The sequence below is a fragment of the Acomys minous genome (assembly GCF_964271855.1).
Source record: "Acomys minous genome assembly, chromosome: 12".
Classification (NCBI taxonomy): domain Eukaryota; kingdom Metazoa; phylum Chordata; class Mammalia; order Rodentia; family Muridae; genus Acomys; species Acomys minous.
Genome location: NC_140493.1, coordinates 102,786,172 through 102,812,779, shown reverse-complemented (window position 1 = coordinate 102,812,779; position 26,608 = coordinate 102,786,172).

The following is a 26,608-nucleotide window of genomic DNA, read 5'->3' as shown; positions in this document are numbered from 1 at the left end:
AGTATTTTGTGTTTACTTGTAGACCGTGTCTTTTACTCCATTGACCTAGGTAGCTCTCTACTGACACCCCATTGGCACTGATATTCCTCCAATTATATCCCACTCTCTTGATTACTGTTATCTATATGATACATAGCATCAGGTGGGATGACCCTTATTACCTTCTGTTTTTAAAATTGTTTTATCTGGTACCAAGTTTTAGACTAACCTTTGAACCACTTTCAAATTTGTGAAAACACTGGTCAAAATCATCACAAGGCTGGTGAATATGGAGAAGACAGGTGGCTTTTGAGCTCATGTGACTGAGTTCAGAACAACAAAAAAAGCAGACATACACACTTTATTTTTCCAGATAAGAAATGAGAAAAGAAAACAGATACCTAAGGCCATGGATGTTCTTCTACATGTATACTATACAGTCTAAACAGCTTTATAACAAATAAAAAAGAGAGTGATGGATACCTAAACCGCATTATTTGTTAATTATCCCAGGTAATTATCTGTAACTAATCCTTTTAGTTCCCATTTATATGATATGTCTTTTTCTAGGCAAGATGCTAATGATTAAAAGTCATTCCACATTAGGTGATGGGGCTTCAATTTTGAATAAAGTGTGGAATCATGGGGGAATTTATCCTTGCATGTTTCAGTTACTGAATATTCCATATAAATGTCACAGAAATCAATCTAACCTAGGTTTTGTAAATTTATTTGTGTTAATCTGTTCAATATCCAAATGAATGTCTCTATCTACACGAGAAGCCTTGTTAAAAATTTCAATGCTTGGCCGGGCGTGGTGGCGCATGCCTTTAATCCCAGCACTCGGGAGGCAGAGGCAGGCGGATCGCTGTGAGTTCGAGGCCAGCCTGGTCTACAAAGTGAGTCCAGGATGGCCAAGGCTACATAGAGAAACCCTGTCTCGAAAAACCAAAAAAAAAAAAAAAAAAAAAAAAAAAAAAAAAATTTCAATGCTTAATTGAAAATGTCAGAAATACAGAGGAAATGTCACTGACCTCGTGCATGCCTATTTTCAGATTACCACATTTCTGAATGTCCCTTTTGTAGTAGGAATTTCAAGCTATTGGATCCTCAGCAAAGAAAAACAATCCTAAAATGCTTACATCAACAATAAAGCTTCCAGAACAGAGAACCCAAAATATATATAATCTATGGGTCAAAGTCTATGCTCACATGATTTTGATTTAAATGCAAATTCAACGTAACACCTGAAATGTTTCTCAGAAGAGACTTTGTTTCAGGGAGACACTGTATTATGTTAATTCAGATTTCCTGAAATCCAACAAACTCCTGCATAGTGCAGTCTCCCAAGATGAATACTCTTTGGCTTCCAGAGGGTAATTTTTGGAGGATGGGTTTTTTCCCTAGCACTTCATGCAACAAAACAAAACAAAACAAAACAAAAAACCCACTTCTTTCCCACTTTTACCTTTAGTAGCTTTATCTTTCAATCTACAGCTTCCTGACTACTTGTCGAAGTGAGGGCTCTCACCCAAAGGAAAATCAGGTGGTGTGACAGGAAGTTGGAAAACCTACTCTCTTGTCTACCTTGTATTTACCTTGCATGTATGGCTGTAGCCACTACAGCCTATATTTAAAGACAGTGGTGTGATTATACGTAAGGCTAGCCCAACACCATGCTCGTATCCTCATTCAGATCTGAGAGTCCCCTGATGATACATACGGGGCTTGAAAGAGGAGCTGACATATTGAAGTACATTGTCAAAACACACACGAGTACAGGGTATGATGCAAGAGTTGTAAAGTAGAGGAGAGAACTAATATCTTAGGCTCTGGAAGTATTATTTTGCAAGATTTACCGCAAGTTCTCTAGTAAGGTCAACTTGCCTCCCAGGGACCATTTGGCAATGCTTACAGACGTTTTTGGTTGTCGTAGTTGAGACAGAGTCAGCGTGGTGGAGCAATTTACTCTCATCTAGTGTGAAGAGGTCAAGGATGCTGCTGCTAACCAACTTACAATGCAGAGGACCCCTGTCCTTCATAAAGAAGTTATTTTTGTACTCCAGATGTCAATAAGGGCAACAGTGAGGGCGGGGGACTTCTTTAAAATTGTAAATTATGTGGACATACACAGAAACTTTAAGGTCTATGTCAATTACTGAGTTCATTTTGAGGGAAGATATCAGATGTCTTTAGCTAATAAGGGGCCTTTCTTGACACCTCACTTCTCCAACATATCAGTGAATACATTCCAAGATTTCTGTTGCCACATCATAAAAAATATACTTTTAATTTTATTTCCTGGATGAGCAAGAATGAGAAAGTTGTGAGTTGCCCCAACAATTCCCAGAAGACGCCAGTAAAACTAGATCATAATACTCTTCATTTGAGAAAAATCAGCAAACATGTCAGGAAATTTTCCCTATTGGCAAAACCAAAAGCCTACAAATGAGTCTGCTTTCAAGCTGATATGTAGTTATTTTATGAGACTTTGGCATGCTCCTCTAAGTCTTGAAGGAGTTACCATGTTGGAGAGCTGTAAATGTAATGCAATAAAATCAGCATTATTTTTAATTACTTCTCCTCAGCCTTATCACATGCATGTAAAGGAGAAGAAAAATACACCCAAAGCAGCATTTACAGTTTGAAGTGACTTTCTACTGTCACCAGTTTTCATTTTTAGGTGTTTCTACATGCAGAGAAAGTAAATTAGCTGTAAACATAAGAGGAAAAGAGCTATCATTAACACACACTCTTGAAACTGTAGAACAAGCCATCTTCACTCTTGGTAATATCACGGCTTCCAGGTCTGGCTGTTAATATGGAAGAACATGCCTGCAGAGCTCGTCTCTAAGTGTAAAGGTCAAGTGTTTCTTCACGATAGCCAGAATGTCCGAACATCAGGGCTGCACCAAGAGTAACTCTAGGAACTCATCAGATTCAATTTTCTTTCCAAAAATAAAATTCAGATTATTAAAGACACCAACTTCAAGATGCCTATCTCTATAAATGAGCACAAAAACTCTTAAAATCAAGACTCTACTTGACACTAAATACTTGAAGGTGCTAAACACATTCATCTATAAATTTAGTTTAAAATGTGTCCATGGATGGTTCCGTGTGGGTGGATAATTTCTGTCTGGCATCACTCTTGTGTGTGTGTGTGTGTGTGTGTGTGTGTGTGTGTGTGTGTGTGTGTGTGTGTGTTGGTATATAAGCTAGGAGTGTGGTATATGTATGGGCCCTTGTGTGTACAAGCATGTATAATACATGTGGGATGTGTGCACATGGGTGGTGAGATTTCAGGGAGGTGTGAGCTCTGTGGTGTGAGTACAGTGTATTCACATGTATGCATGTACAGGTGGGTTAGCTTGTGCAGGCATTTCTGGAGACCAGAGACTGATCTCAGCATGGGCTCCTTGGTTACTTTTACACACTATTTTTTTAAGTCTTTCAGTAAGTCTGGAGCTCACAGCTCCAGCTAGAGTGGCTACTCAGTGCTCCCGGAAGATGCACCTGGCTCCATTATTCCAGCCCTGGAGTTACAGGATAAGCCGAGCATCGCGAAACTCACTCAGCTCTTCAGGCACTTTAGCCTTTGTGCCGGAATAATTTGTTTTTGCCCTGTTTCCTGATTTAATGCAGGAATACAACTAAATGCACATTATACAAATGTATTCACTTAACCGCTGCATTTCACTCTCCATTGTATTGGCTCCTGACCAAAACCTTAGATTTGAGTGTTCCATTCTCAGAAACTGGTCACAATTGGCATACGAGATTAACTATGAGAACAGAATGTCAAACTCTACTGCTGTGAGGGTTGTGAATTTAAAGGATACAGAGACCAGAACTATTAGACGTGTGTTAGGTCCTCTCTGCTGCAGTAATCATGACAATTTAAACAAAATAAAATAAGCAAAAAGACTTAGGAGGAAAATATTACAGGTAAATTTATTAAGTGAAGAATTTCTTTGGCATTGTGTTGTCACTTTATTATCTGAAATGATTCCGTGTTTCCTTCAGAGTTTTAAAATCAACCACAGAGTAAGGGATACATACATATGGTATAGATGATACTGTATTTTACAATATACCAAATATACAGGTATTTTACAGTTATCTGTATTGTTTCATTGTGACTTCAGACCAGGGCTCCATGCATGATCCCTCTATGGCTCAGAAAACAATTAAGTTTGCTGTTGAAGATGACTTGTTATTTCTAAAACATAAGGGGACATGAAAGCAAATTTTCAGGCTATAATATTTGAATTATAGGCCAGAATTATAGTTTTGATATAGGTTTGATTCCGTGTGTGTGTGTGTGTATGTGTGTGTGTGTGTGTGTGTGTGTGTGTGTGTGTGTGTGTGTGTGTAACAAAGAGAAACAGAGGGGCAGACAGACACAGAGAAATGGAAAGAGAGAAAAAGAATTTTTTTTACAGAAGGTAAATTTTACTGTTTGATATTATTATTAGTTTATTTACAAGTGATATTTATTGATATTGATATGAGATATTTGTGTTAAGCTATAAAGCAATTGAAATAAACATTTCAAATTACTCATTAATATAGCCCTTCAAGAGGCCAAAACCCTCACAAAGACTGTTAAGCACAAACACCATTGGACAATATTCTTACATGGCCTGCTATCCAACATGACCTACAGGTCTCCCTTACAAAGCATGCCTTTGGTCTCCAAGCACAGCTACCATAAGCACCAGATAAATGAATGGAGAGTGTTCACCCTGAGTACATACTTCTGTCCTGGAAAGAGCAACAGCAACCACATAACTGATGTCCTCTATATATACATTGAACTACTGTTTCAACATTTAATAGTCAGTCAATTATAAAAGCGTAAGAATTCATTAAAGCTATTCTCTGCAGCAATATGCTAACTAGAGGAGAATGGATTGGGCCTTGCGTGCAGTATAATGAAAAGAGTAATAGAATCTTCTGGGGTTTACTTCATTGGTTATAAGGGATTCGGGCAAGAGAATTCATTCATTTATTGGGTTGTAGTGGGATGATAGGTAAAGAATTTTGAACAAGGGGTTATGTATAGTAAAACATGTGCATGGCAATCATCTATCAACCTACCATCTTTTATCTGTTTGTCTGTCTGTCTGTCTGTCTGTCTGTCTGCCTATCTGTCTTCTATGTGCTCATCTACCTATCCCTTTTGCAGGGTCCTGTGAGAGCAGCAGAAAGCACAGGCAAACCCACATCCTCAACTGTCTTTAGTCAGACTACGTTAAGTATAGACTGGGCAAGCAGGGCTATGTTTTACACGCTTTGTCCTGTAGAAATTGCCGTTCCTGCGTAAATGAAGAAACTGAGTCCCTGATGGGTGAAGAAGGTGGGCTGAGCAGTGACAGTTGTTCTTTCTAATATTCCACCCACAGCGACTGTTGAGACAGTTAAAATGCCCTTTCTAACTCCTTTGCCATTTTCACAGAGAGTGAAACCTTCAGCTTCAACTATTGCATGCGTTTATGGATGGAGAAAGCTATAGCCTCCTGATGGAGTACATTAATTAAAGATAAAGCTAACTCATACAAGTGTAAATACCACACAGGATTCCATGGAACTGTGTGAGTCTCTTCTCACAGATGCTCTACAACATCCCTTATTTCCTGACCCTGCATCAGAAATGATGGGGAATTCTGGGAAGGAACTGACGAAACTGAAGCTTCTACTTGTCCCTAGGTTTGCCTTACCCTATAGCGTATCCTCTCTTTTTCTCTTGAGCACTTTTGCCTTGGGAACTATAAGAGGTTGTCATTCACCCCTAGACACATTGTTCTGGCAAAGCCACTAACTCATGTCCACAGATCTTCCCGTCCCTTTGCTGTCTTCTTAGACTTCTCAAGTCTGATTTTTGCTTTGTCTCGTCCATAGCAGCGGTCCTCACCATGAAGGTCTTACAGACTGTTTACTGATCTGGAGTGGAGTTTTGAGAATTTCAACATTTAGACATGTAGCTGATTGTTGCTACAATGTGTGATTATACAGTAAAAGAAAAGGGTCCTGGAGAGATGGCTCAGTAGTTAAGAGTGCACATTACTCTTGCAGAGGACACAAGTTCAGCTAAGTTCTCAGAACCCGCATCCTACAGCACACAACTTCCTGTAACCCAGCTCCAGGGGAGCCTGTGCCTCTGTCCTCCTCCGGCATCTGAACTCATATGCAAATACTCATACACAAATGCAAACATATATGCATACTTTTTCAAAAAGCAAACAACAGAAGAAAAACATTTATTTGTGTTTATTCAAGATTTTCCCATATAATTTCCCACAATTCCCCCAATACAGTAATTGAAATTTCTTCCTTTAGAAAGCACAGTCACAGACTTGACACAGTTCTAAGGTTATCCATTAAAAATAATGTATACATAATAATATATAACAACAATTAACAGGGGAAGCGATGATATTAATTTGGAAAGATAGCAAGGAGAGATTTATGGGGGAGTTTAGAGGGAGAAACGTGAAGGGAACAGTTGTGTTATTATTTTATAATCTCAAAAAATTATTTTAAGAAACAAGAGAATAGGATTTGATGGCTGCCCTAGAAAAAAATTCTGGAGACAATGCTAGCACCCCTGCAGACCTCTTGATCCAAAACTGTAGTGAAATTTCTGCATTTTGCTGTCTTGTTAAATACAGGAGAGGAGTGGGCTACCTTGAAAAACAGTGCTGACCGTCTATGTTGGAACTATGACTTCAAAAATCTAAGGAAAACAACTTTCTTTATATTGAAAAGCTACTATTATTAATGTTCTTTTTTTAATGTTCTAGATTTAAATAAAAATAACATCCATCAAGAAAATAATCCACCGATCATTAAAAGCTCTTATGAATCATTTTTTAACTTTTTCCATCTGGTCATTTCTAAGAAAAAGTTATTCAGGATTTCCAAGTATCAAATATATCAAGCTAGGTAAATTCTACTCCCAATTTCATAAACACACAGACACACAGACACAGAGACACAAACACACATACACACATACAGAAACACACAGACAGATAGACACACATACAGATACATACAGACAAACGCACACATACAGAGACACAGACAGACAGACACACACACACATACAGAGACACACACACAGATAGACAGACACACACAAAGACACATGCACACACACATACATACATACAGATAGACAGATAGTCACACACACACACACACACACACACACACACACACACACAAACACAAACACACACACACACACACCCCTCTACCAGAGAGAATAAAACATACTCTTCAGCTTCAAAGAAGCAAGCTTTTTTCCACCACTTCTGTCACAATTTATGAGCTTTTATATAACTGAGGTCACTCAAGTAATAGTCCACCAGAAGAAATGGCCATGGCCACAGTGGCTGTGTTAGACATGTAGCTTCTGTGACAGTGTTGGCCAAAGCCAGGACTGGACTAGTGGCAATATAAAAGTCTTTCGCATGAGCAATTGTTAATCATCGATTGCCTCTGTTACCTTGACAATTATAAACACAAACGTGTCATTATTTTCTTTTTGTTTATATCTCTCGGAGCACTTGAGACATTGGTTTATAAGAAAAATACTTCTCTTTGGTTACTCATTATAAACTCATTTGATAGGAATAAATAAACAATAGAAAATGCCTAGTGCAGTCAGTATTGGAATTCCTTATCTCTAATATTGCTTTTTCCTACCTCATCTACTGACTCATGCAGCTTGTACAACAGTGGTCCTCAACCTCCCTAATGCTTTATGGTTCTTTATGGGGGCAAACTCCCATGAAAAGGATGCTGGACCTCAAAGGGGTCACACCCCACAGGTTGAGAACCACTGCCTAACCAGCTGTCAGGTAAGATGAAGTCAAGTGAAAAGACTTCTCTCTCACTGTCATCTTATCACAGAAGACCCCAGAATGTCTTCCAGCTCCCTTACCCATGGTGAGATTTATACCCAGAGTTTCACTGAGCAGTATTCAATGGACGGATCCCGTAGAACTTTCTTAGATGTTGTGAGGCTCTATTTCTCATTCCTATTCTCGTGAATATGATCCGTTCCTGTCTACCCAGGAAGCTAACGTCATCCAAAGCACAGTGAAGGGGCTACAATGAGTTCTGTTGTATACAGTCTTACAATATTTACTTTCTCTTCTTCACTACAGATTGCATGCTACAGTTGCAGAAGATACCATTCCTCCACCCAGGCACTTTATGTTCATGCAAATCTCCTGTGATCTGATTGGAGGAAATCTGGGAGTCACCAGTAGAAAATTCACAGGACAGGTACAATTCAGTAATGATCAAAACTACTTAAAGGACACTGAGTCAAAAGTATTACTGGAAAGTTTTGTCACAGGACTACTCTTAACCCAAATAAGTTTTTTTTTTAAATAAAGCATTAGGGTTTATATGAATCTAGCTCATGAAAACAATTAAAATGCCATTCTATTATTGCTAATTCATAACAAAAAGACCCATAGACAAAGGTGAGTGTATACCCCGTGTCTAGATGCAGCGACTCAACTTAGGAACATAGGTTCATCAATGAAAAAAATTCTCAGGTCTCATCTGGATAGCCTGCATCCTCTTTCTCGGTATTCCCACAGGGCCTCTCCACCGAGGGGCAGTAACCAAATCATGGGCACCAGAGTTCATGTCAGAGGCAGTTCCCCCGCTCTCCCTCCCCTTCTCCATGTGGAGAACGAGCTGCCATCCTTCTTCCATGTCACCTATATATGCTGCCAGGAGAACGAATGGCTTAGATCAAAGGGAGACCTCACCTCAAGGATCGGGATTAGAAATTGGTCCTCTCACTTCAAGTGATGTAATTTAATTAATTTTTTAAAAAATCCCTCACAGGTGTGCCCAACCATTTGGGGTTTAGCTCATTCCAGATGTGCTTGAGTTGACAACCCTGAATAGCTGTCACACACTGTGTCCAGGCTCTGGAGGCAGGAAGTGATGAGTGTATCTCCCGTGGGGAAACACAGAGAGAGAGAGATAGGGAAGTGGTGCTAAACTGTACAACCACATTGCCCACACCCAATGGCTTGCTTCTGTCAACAAAGCTCAGGTTTTGCTACACCACCACCAAGATCTTATAGGGGGCGTATTACATTCAGACTACAACAGTTGAGCACGCAGGGCTGTCCACTGAAAGAAACAGCCTTACCGTGGGAGGTGGCTTCCACGTCGTGCAACTTGCTAGTGGGCAGTTTAAATGGTCTTGGGATTTTCCCGTTGCTCAGTTTCTTTCAGTGCCCTTTCAGTTTGAGACCACGCCACCCTCACAGGAAATAAGGAAGAGACTACACCTTTTACCATTAGATCTGTTTTCATTTTGTGTCTTTTCCTACCTTTTAGTAGAGCTGTATCAGCAATGGCCAAGACACAGGAGATGCTGTCCTTGTACGTGTAAACCACATGACAAAGTACTGCCTTTCATTTTTAGAGAGAATGGGTGCTTTTAATAATTTTCCAGGGTTAGGATATACCAAACTGTAAAGCAGCAGCAGAAAATGAAGTATTTGATTTCCTAACTCCAAGCTCTTGATAAGACACATTTTTACAGGTAGCACAACTGTGTTTTTAACTCCTTTCTTAATAGTGTTGCATATTACTCTCCACATACAATAATCCGTTACCATTATTTTAGTATTTTCCTTGAAAAAATGCCTTGGTTTCCCTAAACATTCTACTATCCTGTTATACTGTATTACTTTGAATTAACATTGTGAGACGTTGTAGTCTCCCAAATAATACTATGAGTACTGTGGTGGTTTGAATGAGAAATACCTCCATAGTCCATGTATTTGGACACTCGGTACCCAGCCAGATGCACTGTTTGGGAAGGTTATGGAAAAGTTACTGGAGAAAAATTGGTCACTTGGGAGCAGGCTTGGCCATTTCCCTCCCTCTGCCTCCTGCATATTCATGGTGATGTTGCCCCTTAGCTTCCTGTTCCGGAGCCTCAGCTGCTGCCCTGCCTCCCTGACACTACTGACTTTCCACCAGGAATTAAAAGACAAAGTGAACTCCTTATTCCTAAGTCCCCTTGTTCCTGACATTTTTATCACAGCAACAACAACGGCAAAAGTATACAAATACAATCTTAATGCACAAAGCTTTTGCAGATGTTAGTCTTTTGTGTGTCTTCTTCCCATAGATTAAGAAGGATAGTTATTCTGAAAATTGTTTTTATGTGTGTAGCATCTAACTAGGGTATTTTCTGTTGTCTCAGTTGGACTTGAATTGCAATGATACGGAGTACCTAAGGGTATCTGCTAATTTATATCTGGTCTGCAAAGTTGCTTTTTTAAAATGGATTCTCCCTGCCTTGGTACCTCTCACATACCTTCCATTTTATAAAAGAAAAACAAAAGCTAAGGGTTCATTATAGAGACAGATAAGTCATTTTGAGAACAATAGCATTGTTCAACATTTCTTTCCCTGTTTTCTTAATTGACCCCAAAGCTATTGTGGTTTCTTCCTTTTTGTTTGTTTGTTTGTTTGTTTGTTTTGGTTTTTGGTTTTGGTTTATTGGGTTTTTTTAAAGATTTTATTTTATTATTTTATTTTTGACGTATACATTTATATTATTTCATGTAAATAAAAAATTATGTACAGCAAGAAGAACCACAAAACAATCAGGGACTATACGAATGTTACATTCATGGTGTTTTGACTAATTGTTATTTAGCAACATTGTAGAAAACACCTTTCCTATCTTTAAAGGCAAGGGAGATTTTATTTTATTATTTTATTTTTTGCTGTGAACATAGAGAGAAGAATCAGTGTGTACACTAGAGACATCAGCAATGAGTGAGCCACCTAAAGGGAGACCACCGTAGAAGAAGCTATGGTGCTGCTAGAGATGTCCTCAGAAACAAGATACCAGATACATGTCACATACAATAAAAACCTAAGTTGGGGCACTGAAGTCAGTGAATCATGACGCAAGCAGTTCTCTAAGGAAACCACAAAATTCTTGCAGCAAGGTCAACATAGAGACAACACTGAGCACCGGATTATAACGTCACCAGATGGCGACTCATCCCGGAATCCCTGTTTCTCCTACCATATCCTACATCACCAAGCAGGACGCAAAAAAAAAAAAAAAAAATAGCATCCTGAGAAAAGGAAGATGAATGTAAAGTTTTTCCTTACCATATTTAGGTTTTAACACCCAAGTCATGAGTGGACAAGACATTTGCATGCAGTTATGTGTACAAATTATAGACTACGGTGAGATTCTTGTCTGCTCCAAAAGTCAGATGAGTCAACACAGAACCTCGATGTGTTGTTGCTTTGGCATTAATTTGTTTTGTTTTAAGTATAGCATTTTACATTTTTCTTCATTACAAGGCCCAGAGTCTTCAATCAAGGACTTTATGGGTTTCCAAGGTGCAGTATAAAATATATTTATGGGTTATAACAAATAGGATAGTTTGGTTTCATATAGTTGTCATTATCTTGTACTTAGACTGACAATTTCATAGGTATATGCAATAAAGTATGATATGTCTACTTCCCATTTTCTCGTCCCAAGTACCTGCAGATCTTCCTCAACACATCTATTGTCAAATTTCATGTCTTTTCCTTGCTTCCTTCCTTCCTTCTCTCCTTCTTTTCTTCCCCTCCACCCTTCCCCAACTCTCTTATTTTTCGAAACTTGGTTTTCTGTGTAGCCCTGGAACCAGCTCTGTAGACCAAGATGGTATCAAATTCACAGAGATCCTCCTGCCTCTGCCTCCTGAGTAGTAAAATTAAAGGTGTGCTTATCAGATTCTGAGTCTTATACAAATAAACTCCAGGTGAAAGAAACAATCCAACATTTAAGTGTCAGAAATCCAATGACAAAAAAGAAGAGAGAGAGAGAGAGAGAGAGAGAGAGAGAGAGAGAGAGAGAATGAGAGAGAATTAATTAATTTTTTCAAAACAGTGGAACTCAAAAGAAAAAATAAGGTTTATATCTGGAATTCCAGCTTAAAGTTATTTATTTTTTAACAACCTACTATTAGTGCTTCCCATATGTACACAATAATTTAACATTTTCTTTTAGTGTATTTATTATTTATATTTGCTCACATAGTAAACTGGCTATAACATCAACCAGTGAACCTATTATCTTCTCATAAACTTTCAGAAAATCACAAGAAAAGACAAGCCCTTCTTGCTTTTATAGCAATATTACTGCAACTTCTAGTCTGTCAGTATGATTTGTTTTGAGCTGGGTTCTCCCTATGTCGTTCCTAGGAGCACAGGAAACTTCTCAGTAGCAAAACTTCTGAAGAATGATATATTCCATGCCCCAGTCGCTATCAACTATCAACAGAACCCCAGCTAGCAGTGGCACCTAGTGAACCTGCCCCCAGTCCAATGCTGGAATTTAATTGGCTTGACCATGCGCAGTTCTTATGCAGGCTGCTTTGGGTTCATGGGTACAATAGCCCAGTCATGTCCAGAAGACAGGATCACACGGTGCTCCTCCCTGATCTCCTGCCTTACCTTTTTTCTGCTAAATTCCCTAAGCTTTGCTGTGGGTGCTTGGGGGGGATGAAAAGACACATCTTATTTGTCCTGTCTTATTGTCCTGTTTACAATAGTACCAACCATGAAGGATAATTACTCCTAAAACGATCATTTAAAATGTTAGTGCTTTCTTATAATGTAATAAGTAAAATGAAAATAAGGGCATTTTACTGCTAGGATAGTTTGTCATATTTCTTTTGGTAGATTTATTATTTATATTTGTTCGCTTAATAAATTGGCTGTAACAATCAGCCAGTGAACCTATTATTTTCTCACAAACTTGCAGAAAAAAATCATAAAAAAAGACAAGTCCTTCTTGCTTTTATAAAAAATATTTCTATAACTTGTAATTTGTCAATATGATTTGTTTTGAGACAAGTTCTTCCTATTTTCTGACTTGTTTCAACCTTTCCATATAATGCAAGGTGGCTTCAAAGTTACCAACCCCCTGCCTCAGTCTTCTCAGCACTGAGATTATCCTATAAAATTTTTAACCTAAGATTTTTTTAAGTGTATTGGAATTCCAAATATTAACCTTATTTTTCCTTTTGAGTTCTACTGTTTTGTTTTTTAAAATACCTATCTTTCTCTTTCTTTCTTTCTTTCTTTCTTTCTTTCTTTCTTTCTTTCTTGTCATTGGGTTTCTAATGTTTAGATGTTTGATTGTTTCTTCCATCTGGAATTTATTTATATAAGACTCAGAATCTGATAAGCATGGATTGAGAACACAGAACTGTCTGGGGAAACCTACTGTTTCTATGACTACATCACTTTTAATCAATACTTACATCCTAGTTTAAATCACAAGTGTCCTCACTCTCTACTAAAAGGTGAAGCGACTTTCAAATAAATAAATTTTCCCTACTCATCTTACCTCGTTTTCCTTGGCCACAGCCTGTCCCTACTACAATTTACACTCCATCCATTGTCAGGGATGCAAATGGTTCCTACGGTTTGTTAATATCCAAGAAAAGGCCCTCACCTCTGAATCATTTTTTCCCCCAAACATAAATCCCTGGGCCAACAAAGAAAAGTGGTATTTTTCCATCTCCATAATTCCTGTTATTTTAAGTCTATCCTTTAACCAAAGTGGCTTTGTGTTTCTTTTTTCCTTGATAACTCACAGGTTCAAATGTAAGAATTTATTATTGTAAGGAACAATTATGAGGTTCAAAGCACGCTGTGTGCATTCCACGCTTCCAGCTTCTGGTACTGATATACGAAACGAAATACTTGTGGTTCGTCTACTCGCATGAAATGGATGGGCTCCAGCGGCTGGTGGTGAAAGGCTCAATGAATGTCTGCCTTCGTCAGACCCAACAGGGACCTCGTATCATGGGAGGTCGCCCAAGTGCCGTGCTGCCGCCTCTCAGAAACGAACTTTGACCATTTAACTTACTCATGCCAGCTATTTTTCAGCGTCAACAACGGCAACCACCAAAGGGAGGAAAACGGCTTTGCTGGTTTTCTTGCTTTAAACACCATCCTGGGGTTTAAGATGTCAAGATATCTTTTCTTTTTCCACTGAACTAGACAAACGACTGACCTTTTTGAACAGCTCTGACATTTTGATTCTTCAGTGCCATGTGCTCAGCATTTTGATAACTCCCCGCTCATAAAGTCGCTCTAATTTAACGAGATAGTACATCCTCTTAGCAAAATAAAAAATAAAATTCAAATAAAAAACAGGAGAGTGTTTTTCCCCTTTTAAACAATGATTTATTTTTATTTTATGAGTGTTTTTCTCTGCATATATGTACGTGCACCATGGACATGCATTCCCTGAAGTAGCCACCAATGAGTCCCCTAGAAATGGAGTCACAGATGGTTGTGAGCCGCCATGTGGGTGCCGGGAAACAAACCCAGGGCCTTTGCAAGAACATCAGATGCTTTTACCACTGATCCATCTCCCACGTCCTTCTTTCTCTTTTAAGTATTTTCTTAATTTTAATTTAAAAACAGGACTACTCAATATCACCATTTTCTAGGTGTCAGTTGTCCTGGTCTTATTCCTTTAGTAGTTGAACATCTGTGTTTTCCCATATGATATGTATAATCTTGTAATGAACACACATATTTGAGCTACTTGTGTACATGCACCACACTCAGAGTAATGCGTGGTTTATTTTGTGGTTAAATATTTAAAGTGAAATTCTCTATTAGCACAGAACTAATACTATGTCCCATTATATAGTGAATATTCAACAGGGTAGTTGAACACATGAATAACCTGAGTGTTATACTTTAAACACCTGAAAGACTTTTTGATTGTTTGAACATTTCTACCTTGAACTGTTCAGCAATGTCAATGATGGCTCATATCTCCAGAAGGTATACTATAGAGCATCCGAGGTGCTCACGTACCCATTTACTCCTCTCTGTGTCCTTTGTCATGACAGAGACTGTACACAGACACCAATACCCACCACTATCTGACACTGCTCACATATACAAGAAGATAATCCATATCTTATTTCTACAATAATATACACCATATAGTTCAAAGTGCAAGCCAGAAATGTCCATTGTGACCATTAGGCCCAGTTCCTAACAGAATCTCACAAATGCCTCTGGTCTCTTTCCCCACCTGTCTCTAAAACGGAAAAGGGTTGAACCCCTATATAACGTAGAACTGTGAATTGGAAAGAACCAGACTGCTTGAATAAACAAATATAAGGTTACCTGTCTAGGAACAGGCATTTCTAAGCATGATACAATCTGACAGCACAGTGACTGTACTGCATCTCAGAGATTACAGGACGCATTTGTTATGGTAATTCCATTTTAACTAATGTTAAAGTCAGTGCTTTGAAATGCATACTCACAGAACAAGTAATGCTAATAAGAGGCGTTTTGAAAAATGAAATGGGTTAAAATCATGGAGTGCCAGCCCATGTCATTTCGTTGAAAAATATGCAATAGGAGCCAAAAGTGCAATAAAAACATGAAGAGTAAAGCAAGCCACATGTACTTGCTGATCTTAGGGTACACAGCTGAAAGGAGCTTTGCCTAGGGTTAGAACTGGCCTCCTTTAGCAATCTCCCACACGCAGGAGAGATAAACATGGTCAAAGCTCACCTGTTTTTATGTAGATATCGGGATAGATCTGTACATCAACTTTGCAAGTTGATAAGCCCCACTGCCTCTATACTCTGAGTAACAGAGATAAGTGGGAAAAGATTCTGGGTGAACACTATAATTAGTGAAAACAAATGATAGAAAAAAAAAACAGAACTCTAAAAACGTCCAGTTCAAGGATATGATCTTAAAATATTATTTTAGGTGGTTCCCAGGGGTTATGACTGCATGGCACGGCAGTGGGCGAAGAGGCAGAGAGCGAATCAGATAAGCGAACCTGCTGCTATGAAAACCTCACATGCAACTCTTGGCCCATGAGATCAACTAGGAATAAAATGATTAATGAGAGATATATTGGTTTTACATAAAATCAAGTTGGCAAGGTCTGATTTCTGGACTTTAGAATTAGTGTTGGGTTCCCCAAATCTCATCAGAGCCGATCGCACTACCAAAAGCTTCCTCCTGAAGACCAGAGAGGAGCTTCATGCAAATGACTAGGAAGAGCTTAGGATCCCTACCCATCTGGAAGGGCAAGGACCTCCGGTGGGCGGGCGGGGAATAAAAGGCACAGCTTGGCAACTGGAGAAGGAAGCAGAGCAGCAAAGTCCAGCATAGCTTCCCCTAAACCCCTTCCTCTCCTGCCCCAAGCACATAGGTAAGCTACATTTCCCACCTTGCGTTGCACTCCCATAACTGAGAAAACTGTCCATGAATTATGGATGAATGTGATGTTTATTCCTCTGGGCCTGGCTTATCCACCCACGCACACAAGGTTTGTACTCCCTTTCTCCCTAGACATGGGCTGAATAGAGTAGACTTTGAGTCTAATAGGAGAGAAGAGTCAGGGTGGAAGAAGTCGGGCTTCTTCAGTGGTCACTTTGATGACTGTCTATCTAGAAAGGGAGTAAGAAATAAACTTTTAAGTAGTCAGAACTTCAGGTTTTTTCATTGCTATAATGTGTATGAGACAGGGGTGATGATCCCACCTAAGGAGCTCTATTTTCTAATCTCTGACACCTGTGAGTGTATTGTGCTATGTGTCAGAGAAGGAAAATTAAGATTGCTGACCACATTTTAAATGCTTTCCAGTTGACCTTGCAATAGAGAGTTGACCCTATAAGACTTTACCCTGTACTACAGAGACTTTACCTTGTATTAGGAGTAGGCTTAACCCGAGAACAAAGGAGACAGAAGAGGACAGAATGGTGTGTCTTCCACTGCTGCTGGCTTTGAGGTGAAAGAAACGGACATAAGGCAAGGATTTGAGAGTGCCTCTCAAAACCGAGAAAGAGAAGGGACTAGGCAGCTCACACACACACAGAGAAAGTCTCTTGATTTTAGCCCAGAAAGAAGCTCTTCAGATTTCTAACCTGAAGAGCTGTAAGATAATAAATATGTATTATTTAAACCACTTATTTTATGGTAATTTGCCACAGAAGCAATAGAAAACCAATGTACTGTCTTTAGTGTGACATATTAGGTTGGAGTTAAATGGTGATTTTAAATTCTTTCCTGCATCCCTCCTTTTATTCTATCAAAGCAACCGTCCAGCCTGCTTGCTGATAGTACAGATAAAAGCCTCAGAAACATACAATGGCTACTCTCCAGAAAGATCTGAACTTTGGAAGGGAAGAGAGATTATAGCTAATGCATAAATCTTTACCAGATGGAAGTGCAGTCTAGACTAGAGTGCAGGGAAATTATCATTCTGGCCAGTGAATGGCAGTCTATAGTTCTCTTAGTTGACCTTCCAACATTCCAGAACCTTCCTTTATCTGATTTCAATTTATTTTTTTTTTCAAAAGTGAGAAAGTTTCTAAGGCTGGGGAATCAAGCCCTACGATATCGCAGCTGCACTCAAAATGGAAAGAAATTTCCTTTACTCCTCTTGCTCGACTTTCACTGACCAATGTGGAAGGAGATATGAGCACTGCTCTTTCAAATCCCTCTTTGTCCTAAGCTGCTTCAAATGAGCCTGTATTTTCTCTGACATTTACCAGAAAAACCAGCCTGTTCATAAACATAAATCTTTGCATGCCTGGTGTTTTCTTGTAGCTATTGTTAGGATTAATATGTAACAAAAAAGAAATATGACACCTGTAGGTAATGGTCAGTAGATCCCAACAGTTGCTATGAAATTATTATTTTGTATTTACTCATCAAGCGCCTTCAAGTAATGCAATCATCTAAACATTCTTTTTTAGTACAGGATCACTTCATAACCGTGGATGGTCTGGAAGTCGTTATGTAGCCCAGGCTGACTTCATACCCACATAGATATGCCTGCCTCTGCCTCCCAAGAACTTGAATTAAAGATAAGCACCCAACACATCTAGGTGACATCTAAACTTTTATCACAGAGACTAATAATAATAATAATAACAACAACAACAACAACAACAACAATAATAATAACGATAATAATGATAATAAGAATAATAAGAATAACAATAATAACAATAATAATAATAATAACCACCAAAGGACCTTCAATTTGTAAAAACTGTACACTATAACTGGCTTCATACCTATGGGGTCAATAATAAAATATGAAAGTAAAGGATCTCATACAAGAGTCAAAAGAAAGTAGGGTACTTGGGAGGTGGCTCAGTTTAAAGGCATTTTTGCCCTTGCAAAGGGTTTGGGATTGGTTCCCAGCACCCATGGGGCAGGTTACAATCTTCCGTACTTACAGTTCCAGCTGGTCCACTGCCCTCTGCTGTCCTCCACTGGTACTGAAGCCATGTGGTGTACATACATGCATGCAGGCAAACATTTATACACACAAAATAAGTCTAAGGGAGAGTAAAGGGAGGGAGGGTGGGAATAGGAAGATAAAAGTGAGGGGATTACAATCAGGATATAATGTGAATAAATTATAGTAATAAAAAATAAAATAAAATAAAAAGCAAAGAAAGTAGGGTACGAAACTCTCATAGCAGAAAACTGATAATGGTCTTCCTGTTGAGGGAGCTCCGCCTCAGGTGTTCAAAGACAATTGAGGTTTATCTGTGACTTTAAATAGAAAAATAACTCTTTGTTCACTTTGTCTAAAGATAAGCATAGAGGAGGAACTGACACTGAAGTATAGCAAAGAACAGGGCTCGGTGGCACATGCCTTTAATCCCTTTAATCCTAGTACTCTGGATGCAGAGGCAGGTGGATCCCTGTGAGTTGGAGGCCAGCCTGCTCTATCAGAGAGTTCCAGGACAGCCAAGGCTGTTACACAGAGAAACCCTGTCTGGAAACACACACACACACACACACACACACACTCACTCTCTCTCTCTCTCTCTCTCTCTCTCTCTCTCTCTCTCTCTCTCTCTCTCTCTCAAAAAAACCCTATCACCCAACAATTTCAATAAAGCATTAAGATGATGAACACCAGCTACCTTTCCCAGGGCTGACAAGGTTAAGGTTCTCTCGACCCTGCACACTTTCTCAAGGCATTAAGGAACCCTTGCTAATGGCCTATGGGCCTAGAGAGCCTTACAGGGAACACTGTGCCTTCAAAGACCCCTTGGTGATGGGATAGCCCCCAACTCTGTGGCAGAAGACAACAACCCAAACAGCTCCCACAGTAAAACACTGAGCTCTTAAAAATAGCTACAAGGTGCAGGCATGGTGGCTCATGCCTTTAGTTCCAGCACTCGAGAGACAGAGGCAGGTGGATCTCTGTGAGTTCGAGGCCAGCTTGGTCTACAAAAGTGAGTCCAGGAGAACCAAGGGTGCACAAAGAAATCCTGTCTCAAAACAAAACAAAACAAAACAAAACAAAAGAAGTAGCTACAAGGTAGACTAGGTTACTCTTCTTTACCACATGATATAAAAGTAGCTCCAGTGAAAGAGAAAATGGAAGTTCTGCCAGGAGAAACTCATCCATGGAAAGAGGGCTGAATCCAGATCTCCACCTGGAGCCTCAATGGCCTTCTTCAGTCAGTGTCTACTGGATGCTTGGAGCACTGATTCGATGGCGCTTTGAGATTTCTCGTCTTTCTATCTACCTACCTATTTATTATTCATCTATCTCTCTGTCATCCATCTCTTGCTGTTTATCCTTTTACTTTGATAGACTTGTACCTAATAAACGAGATTATAAAGTATAATTATCATAAATAATTCTCCTAACCCTATAAAAAGGTGCAGTTCCTATGTACGATCAGGCATATATGAGAAGTTGATTGTGACCAGATGTCACTCCTTCATCGCTGTAACGATCCTGTTGCTTGCATAGTCTCTTGGAAAAGAACGTATTTTAAGTCAGCCCAAATTCAAATATCAAACCTAAATTTCTGGAGTTAAAGAAAACCGGCCTGCAAAGACGAGAGAGACAATTCTAATAACTGGAAACATTCTATTTTAAACTCAGACTAGTTAAGCAGATGCCCTTTTGTCAGTGACCAAATTACTAAATCGATGCCTTGGCGAGAGCCTTTTGTACTTTTCTGAAGATTTTTCAGGGTCCAAACCTCTGTAGTATTAAACGAGAAGAGTAAATGTGTTCTGTGTAGCTTACATCCCAAGTCTAAATGTTTCCAAACATGTCAAACTCCCTTTCGTCACTATGTTCCACAGGTTCTGTGTAGACTCTGGCTGCCAAAGAGCCTGGTTGAACTTGCCTTGGGAGGGGCTCTGTCTCTGAAGCTCAGGGTGGACCAGGCATCAGCAGGGTGTCCTGCAGCTGTGCTGCTTGGCTTGGCAGAGGAAGCCCTCAGCAGCAGGAGCACTATCTGCTGATTTCAATAGACAAGGACTGGGAATGTGCTGTCCTTACTATTGTTCCCTAACCTTGGACTCCAGCCATTACACTTTATCTATTTGCAAAGAAGGGCCATTAAGCTTCCCAGGAACGCCTTCCCTTCTTGAGAATCAAGTGTATAAACCAGTCTATTGCTTCATGGATTTGGCTTCTACTTAACTAATGTTTCTCCCTTAACTAAGGATTGCCCAAGGAATCCAACAGAGGCGACCAGCTGATGGCTTTCCTCTTGCTGCTGTTGCTTTTCTGTGTTGTTCTTGTTTTACATTCTCCCATCCTAAAAGTAGTTCAATTCTCTTAGACAGAAAAAGGAGTGTCCACAGTGGAGTGTACATCAACCAACAGCTGTTGGTTGACTTACGTCAGCATGCAAAATGGCATCCTGGTACTTTTAATAGTTGTGACAACAAATTTTCAAATTGCATGACAAATGAAGTAGGAACCTAGATATAATGAACATAGTAATGGACCCCAGTATTCTCTGGGCTTCCTGGGGTTCCCTAATGTAGAGAATTACCTCTGATGAACGCCCTTGCCTTTACCTGGAGTCAATATGGGTAAGTGCGGTGCTCCACCCCATGACTGCTGCAAAGCTGCTTAGAGAGCAGTCCATACGTGTATGTTGGCAACTTCTTGTGGGGTTGTCTCAGTTACGGAGCACAACCTCCAGAAGACATCTATGTTAGCTAATACTCACTTATAAGTGATTATATACCATGCGTGTCTTTCTGCGTTTGGGTTATCTCATTCAGGATGATCGTTTCTAGTTCCATCCATTTGCCTGCTAATTTCAAATTTTCCTTGTTTTTATTAGCTAAGTAGTATTACATTATGTAAATCACCACAGTTTCTTTATGCATTCTTTGGTTGAGGGACATCGAGGTTGTTTCCAGGTTCTGGCTATTATGAATAAAGCTGCTATGAACATAGTTGAGCACATGTCTTTGTTGTATGGTGGAGCATCTTTTGGGTATTTGCCCAGGCTAGGTCTTGCACTATTTCCAATTTTCTGAGAAAGCACCAGATTGATTTCCAAAGTGGCTGTCCAATTTTGCACTTCTACCAGCAATGGAGGAGTGTTCCCCTTTCTCAGCATCTTCACCAGAATGTGATGTCACTTGAATTTTTGATCTTAGCCATTCTGGTAGGTGTAAGATGGAATCTCAGAGCTGTTTTGATATGCATTTCCCTGATAACTAAGGAAATTGAGCATTTCTTTAGGTGTTTTCTCAGCCATTTGATATTTATCTGTTGAGAATTCTCTGTTTAGCTCTGTACCCCATTTCTTAATTGGTGTTTAATTTCTTGAGTTCTTGGACTCCTATCTGGACTCCAGATGGAGCACTGAGAGGGTTTTGGAAGAATGTGGGGATGGAAGGACCCAGAGGCTTCAGGAGAACCCACAAGAAGACCATTAAGGCCTGGAATTCTGGTCCCAGGGGGCACTGCACAAACTGTTGCACCAAGCAAGGACAATGCATGCAGTAAACCTAGACCCCCTGTTCAGATCTAGGCAATGGACAGCTCATTCTCCATGGTTGTGGGTAGAGCGGAGACTCCCTCTGACATGAACTCTGGTGCCCCCAATTTGATCACTTCCCCTTGGTGAAAAGGTCCAGTGGGCACACAGAGGAAGGGGAAGCAGGCTATCTGAATGAGACCTGATAGGCTGTGATCATATGGTGAAGGAGGAGGTCTCCATCTGTCAGAGGTCTAGGGGAGGGGGATAGGGAGGGAGGGTGGGAACAGGAAGATAAGAAAGGGGATAAGAATTTAGATGCAATCTGAATAAATTATAATAAATTTGTTTAAAGAGAATACAACCTTGTCCAGGGTCAATCCTTTTCCCAGGTAATTGATGGAAGGGGTGTGTAAGTACATGTTCATCACACACCAAACAGAGTCCATGCCAACAGCCTTCCCAGATCCAGGTGTGCCTGTGGAACCCATTGAGGCTGTCTATCATTCGACCCCCAATATAACCTGACTTCTCCCTTGCCAGCTGTTTATCTCAAGTGTTAATCACAGTAACAACCCTGACCTCTTAATTTCATTTCAGAATCTGCCTTCAAGGGAAGGGAAGACTTGGCCAGAAAGCTCTGATGTGGTACCTTTTCTAGTCGGCTCTGAAATCATATTCATACAAGTAATATCATATGGACTTAGCAAATTATTCATATATATATATACATATATATATATATTAGTGTATGTGTCTATATGGGTGTCTGTGTGTCTGTGTGTGTGTGACTATGTGTGTGTATATCTGTGTTTGTGTATCTGTGTTTGTGTATGTGTGTTTGTGCATGAATGTGTGTGTGAGTGGGTGCACATGAGTGTTAGTGTGTATGTGTGTATGTGTGTGTGTCTATGTGTGTATGTGTGTCTATGTGTGCATGAGTGTGTGGTTGTGTATATCTCTATGTGTCTGTGTGAGTGTATCTCTGTGTGTGTATGCATATGTATGTGAGTGTGTGTATGTGTGTGAGTAAGTATAAGTATGTGTGAATGTGTGTGTGTGTGTGAGTGAGTTTGTGTGTGTGTGTGTGTGTGTGTGTGTGTGTGTGTGTAAAGCATCTAAATAAAAAGATGTTTGAGGCCATAAATTTGAGTAGTTGGTGTGGGCTGCATTGAAGGGTTTGAAAGGAGGAAAGGGAAGGGGAAATAATGTAATTAAATTTTAATTTCAAAAAAGAAAATGAAGTCTTGCCTGCATTTGAGTCAGGCACTCAATCAAGCCCCTGGCTAAACGATGCAACACACTAAGTCATGACCACAGGAAAATCAGACAAGAATGACACATACATCTTTTGGCAAACTTTACATCCCACTTAGAGAGGCAGCATAAATGCCCCAACCCGCATGCCTATCCCCTCCCAACCCAGGCTGCTAGCCAGGAAGCAATCGCCTCTTAGTATTGGAGATGAGTTTCCCACACAAGATAGACCTCTACCAAATACATGGAGACACCATCTCCTCTGTAAACCTCCTGCTAGCTCCATTCTACCCCAAAGAAAACAATTAATCCTGAATCTCAGACCACGAAGGACACGCTTCTCACTAAAGAAACTGTCCCTTCTGGATTCTGGTTGTTTGCCTGGATGGTTTCTATGCCTCGTCTTACAGTGTCCAGCTTCCAATGTTATCCGGCCATCAGTCAGCCCTTCTCTGAGTTCATAGAGATCTTTGACCTTTTGCTCTTATATGCTTGACTCAGAGGTTCCTGCTGGGGTGGGGGGGCGGGTACACTTAGACTCCTCCCAATCTGAGAGCCCAGATGTTGTTCCTAGTGGTCATAAGCTATCCATCCTCTCCCACCCATCAGCTATCTCTCCCGAGACTAGTGGCCTAGGGTTTGTTCAGGGTTATGATACTATTCAGGAAGTTTGGCAGCTAGACCCCTGTGGCTGCACTCCTGTGGCTGGACTTCTAGACACAGAAATATCAGAGCATATGGCCCAGATGATGTTTCCGTTAGATGGTATGGCCAGGACAAGAGTCCTTCTGACTGACGTTCCACTCCAATCAACACTGGGCCTGATTCTTCAATGAATCATCGAGACCCAATTGTCCCATTGTTCATTGCACTGATCATGAAGCAACTGGCCACAGCCACGTGTGCACACTTGCCACCATGTCCCTTCCTGATGAGCAGTGATGGAGAACCTCACCATCTCTTTCCTAGTCCCAAGGGTTGGTGGTTGGTTTTGGATTTGTGTTGACTGTTAATATTTATTTAGTATAGCAATATAAGTTATCATTTGTATTATGAAAAAAGAAAAGTTTTATATATATATATATATATATATATATATATATATATATATATATATATGGAGAGAGAGAGAGAGAGAGAGAGAGAGAGAGGGAGAGAGAGTCAAGTTCAGAGGATTATGGGATGCTGGGATTTGTCAGAAGGAAACAATGATTTTAGGAAAACCATTGTTGGTCATTTAGCAACAGTATACTTAATGGCAACCTACATGAACACTCTTCTGTGAAAGTCAACTTTCTAGAGGTCAATAATCTTCACTCTAAAAAGGAACTCAGTCCCCAGTAGCCTTCGTGATGTTCTGTGCTTCATAACCATAATACAGCAAAGGCCATATGACAGCAACAATACTTCAAAAAAATTTTTATCATGAGATCTGCCCTCCTTGGCTCTGTTCTTCCAGGCTGCTGAGGTTCCCAGGGCTTCTAAGATGTCTTCATTCCAGTTTCAGGGCATTCACAGCTAGATAACGCACCCTGCCCTTCCTGCTGGGCTGGTTTGTGGGCTCCATCTTGTCAGTCAAAGTCCTCAACACTAGGTCTTGCTCTGCTTTGATACAGGTGCTCTCTCCCCTGGCACACTGGCAGGTTTCTCTCCTACTTCTCTCAGTTCTCCTCAGCCAAGGATCACCCATTTTCGAATCTGGAACCAATATGGCTTGCTCTGCCTTTGAATAAAACGACAGTCCCACACAGAGATGCTGAGAAAGCCATTTAATCTTTGTCTGTCTTTATAAAAGATGCTAATTCCTGCTTCCCATCAACAATGATAACAATGTTTAATGAGTTGGTTAAACAGCAAGAGTCTTTTGTAAAGCAGTAAAGCCAAGACAGAACCAAATCCCTACCAAAATCATTGCATGATTTAATAACCATTTATTACATGTCAGTTACCTCTACACACACACACACACACACACACACACACACACACATGCACACACATGCACATGCATGCACGCACACAAAGAGTAGAACTTCCAAGGGTTCAAGTTACAAGAAAGTTTGCCACTTGAGACTTAGAAAAATGTGATTTATTTATATACAAGTCCTCAGAAAGAAGCTCGGGGCCAGACTCACTTTGATTTTTCCAAATCCTGTGTCCAGTATTTGTGATGTCTTCAGCAATGGGGACTTGCCCTGAAATTCTGGAAGGCAGCCAAGGGCAAAAGCAATAGAGTATATTGTTTGGGGGAATTGACTGGACTCCATGATCTACAGCTTGAAGGAAGGTTTCTTGCTTATGTTGTTATTAGGCAGACTATGACTCTTGGGGAGAAAGTACGACTTAAAGTCATGCGTGGGGGAAGTTTCATGGGGGTCCTTCTGCTAGATGAAGAGCTACAGACTGTTGACAGAGGGAGAATCAGTCTTCCCTTGGGATGAGCTTCCCCTGCCCAGTTAGTTACCTTATAATGACTGATTAACCCTAAAAACATACACACATGAGCAACACCAAATAGACTCAGCAGTATATATGTATTGATATATGCATGCACACATGTGCACACACATGCATGCACACATGTACATATACTTAAAGAAAAAGAGAAGAAAAATCTGAGAGCAGAGGGTAATGGGAGGGGTAGGACTGAGGGAAGGGAGAAGGTGAAATTATGCAAATACACTACATGCATATGACATTTTTAAAAATTAAAATGTAATTTCCATTTGTTTTCTCTAGCAGTAGCCCATCTGTATTCTGGAATGCCTTTCTTGTCTGTCTTATTCATCAGTGTTGATCTTTCCTTTCCCCCTTTCTTTCCTATTCTGACTTTTACCATAGTCTAGGTTAAGCTGTTGCAGCCTTGCAGCTTTTGGCTCATCTCAAACACTGCTCACCTTGTTTCCCTGGCTCTAATAAAATGTGTCTACATAATTCTGTTGCCCTGTTAGGCCTGGCGCCAGCTGAAGAGAAGCTCCAGGCAAACACTGTCTTATCTGTTCAGATGAGCATTTGTTAATCATTGTAGAGATAACAAGACCTGACTCGGGTCTGGGAACAAAACCGTTGTCAAAGCTGTAATACAAAATGAGGGAGGGTAGTCTAAGTGCAAGCCTAGTGGATTATGTACAAGTGTAATCTTATAAACAATTTAAAAGTAATCAAATAAAAAAATTTAAAAAGCTTTTAGAATTTTTAATTGTTTGTCCTCGTGGAAATAAAATTCCAACTCCATTGCGATTCCATCTTACTCCAGTAACGCAGGCATGGTAGAACATGACCATAATTCCAGAATATAGGTGGTGGAAGCAGATGAATCAGGAGTTCAAGGCCAGCCAGGGCCACATGCGATCCTGTCTCAAAAGCACAAAGCAAGCAAAACAACATCCACCACTGGCCCTAGTAGCTAATATCATGACAGATGGTGGGAGGGATTAGGAGATTAAACTATTGGGCTCCGCTGGTATTAATGAAAAATAGTAAAACCATTATGGAAATATGTATATAGATATATCAAACGAAATGAT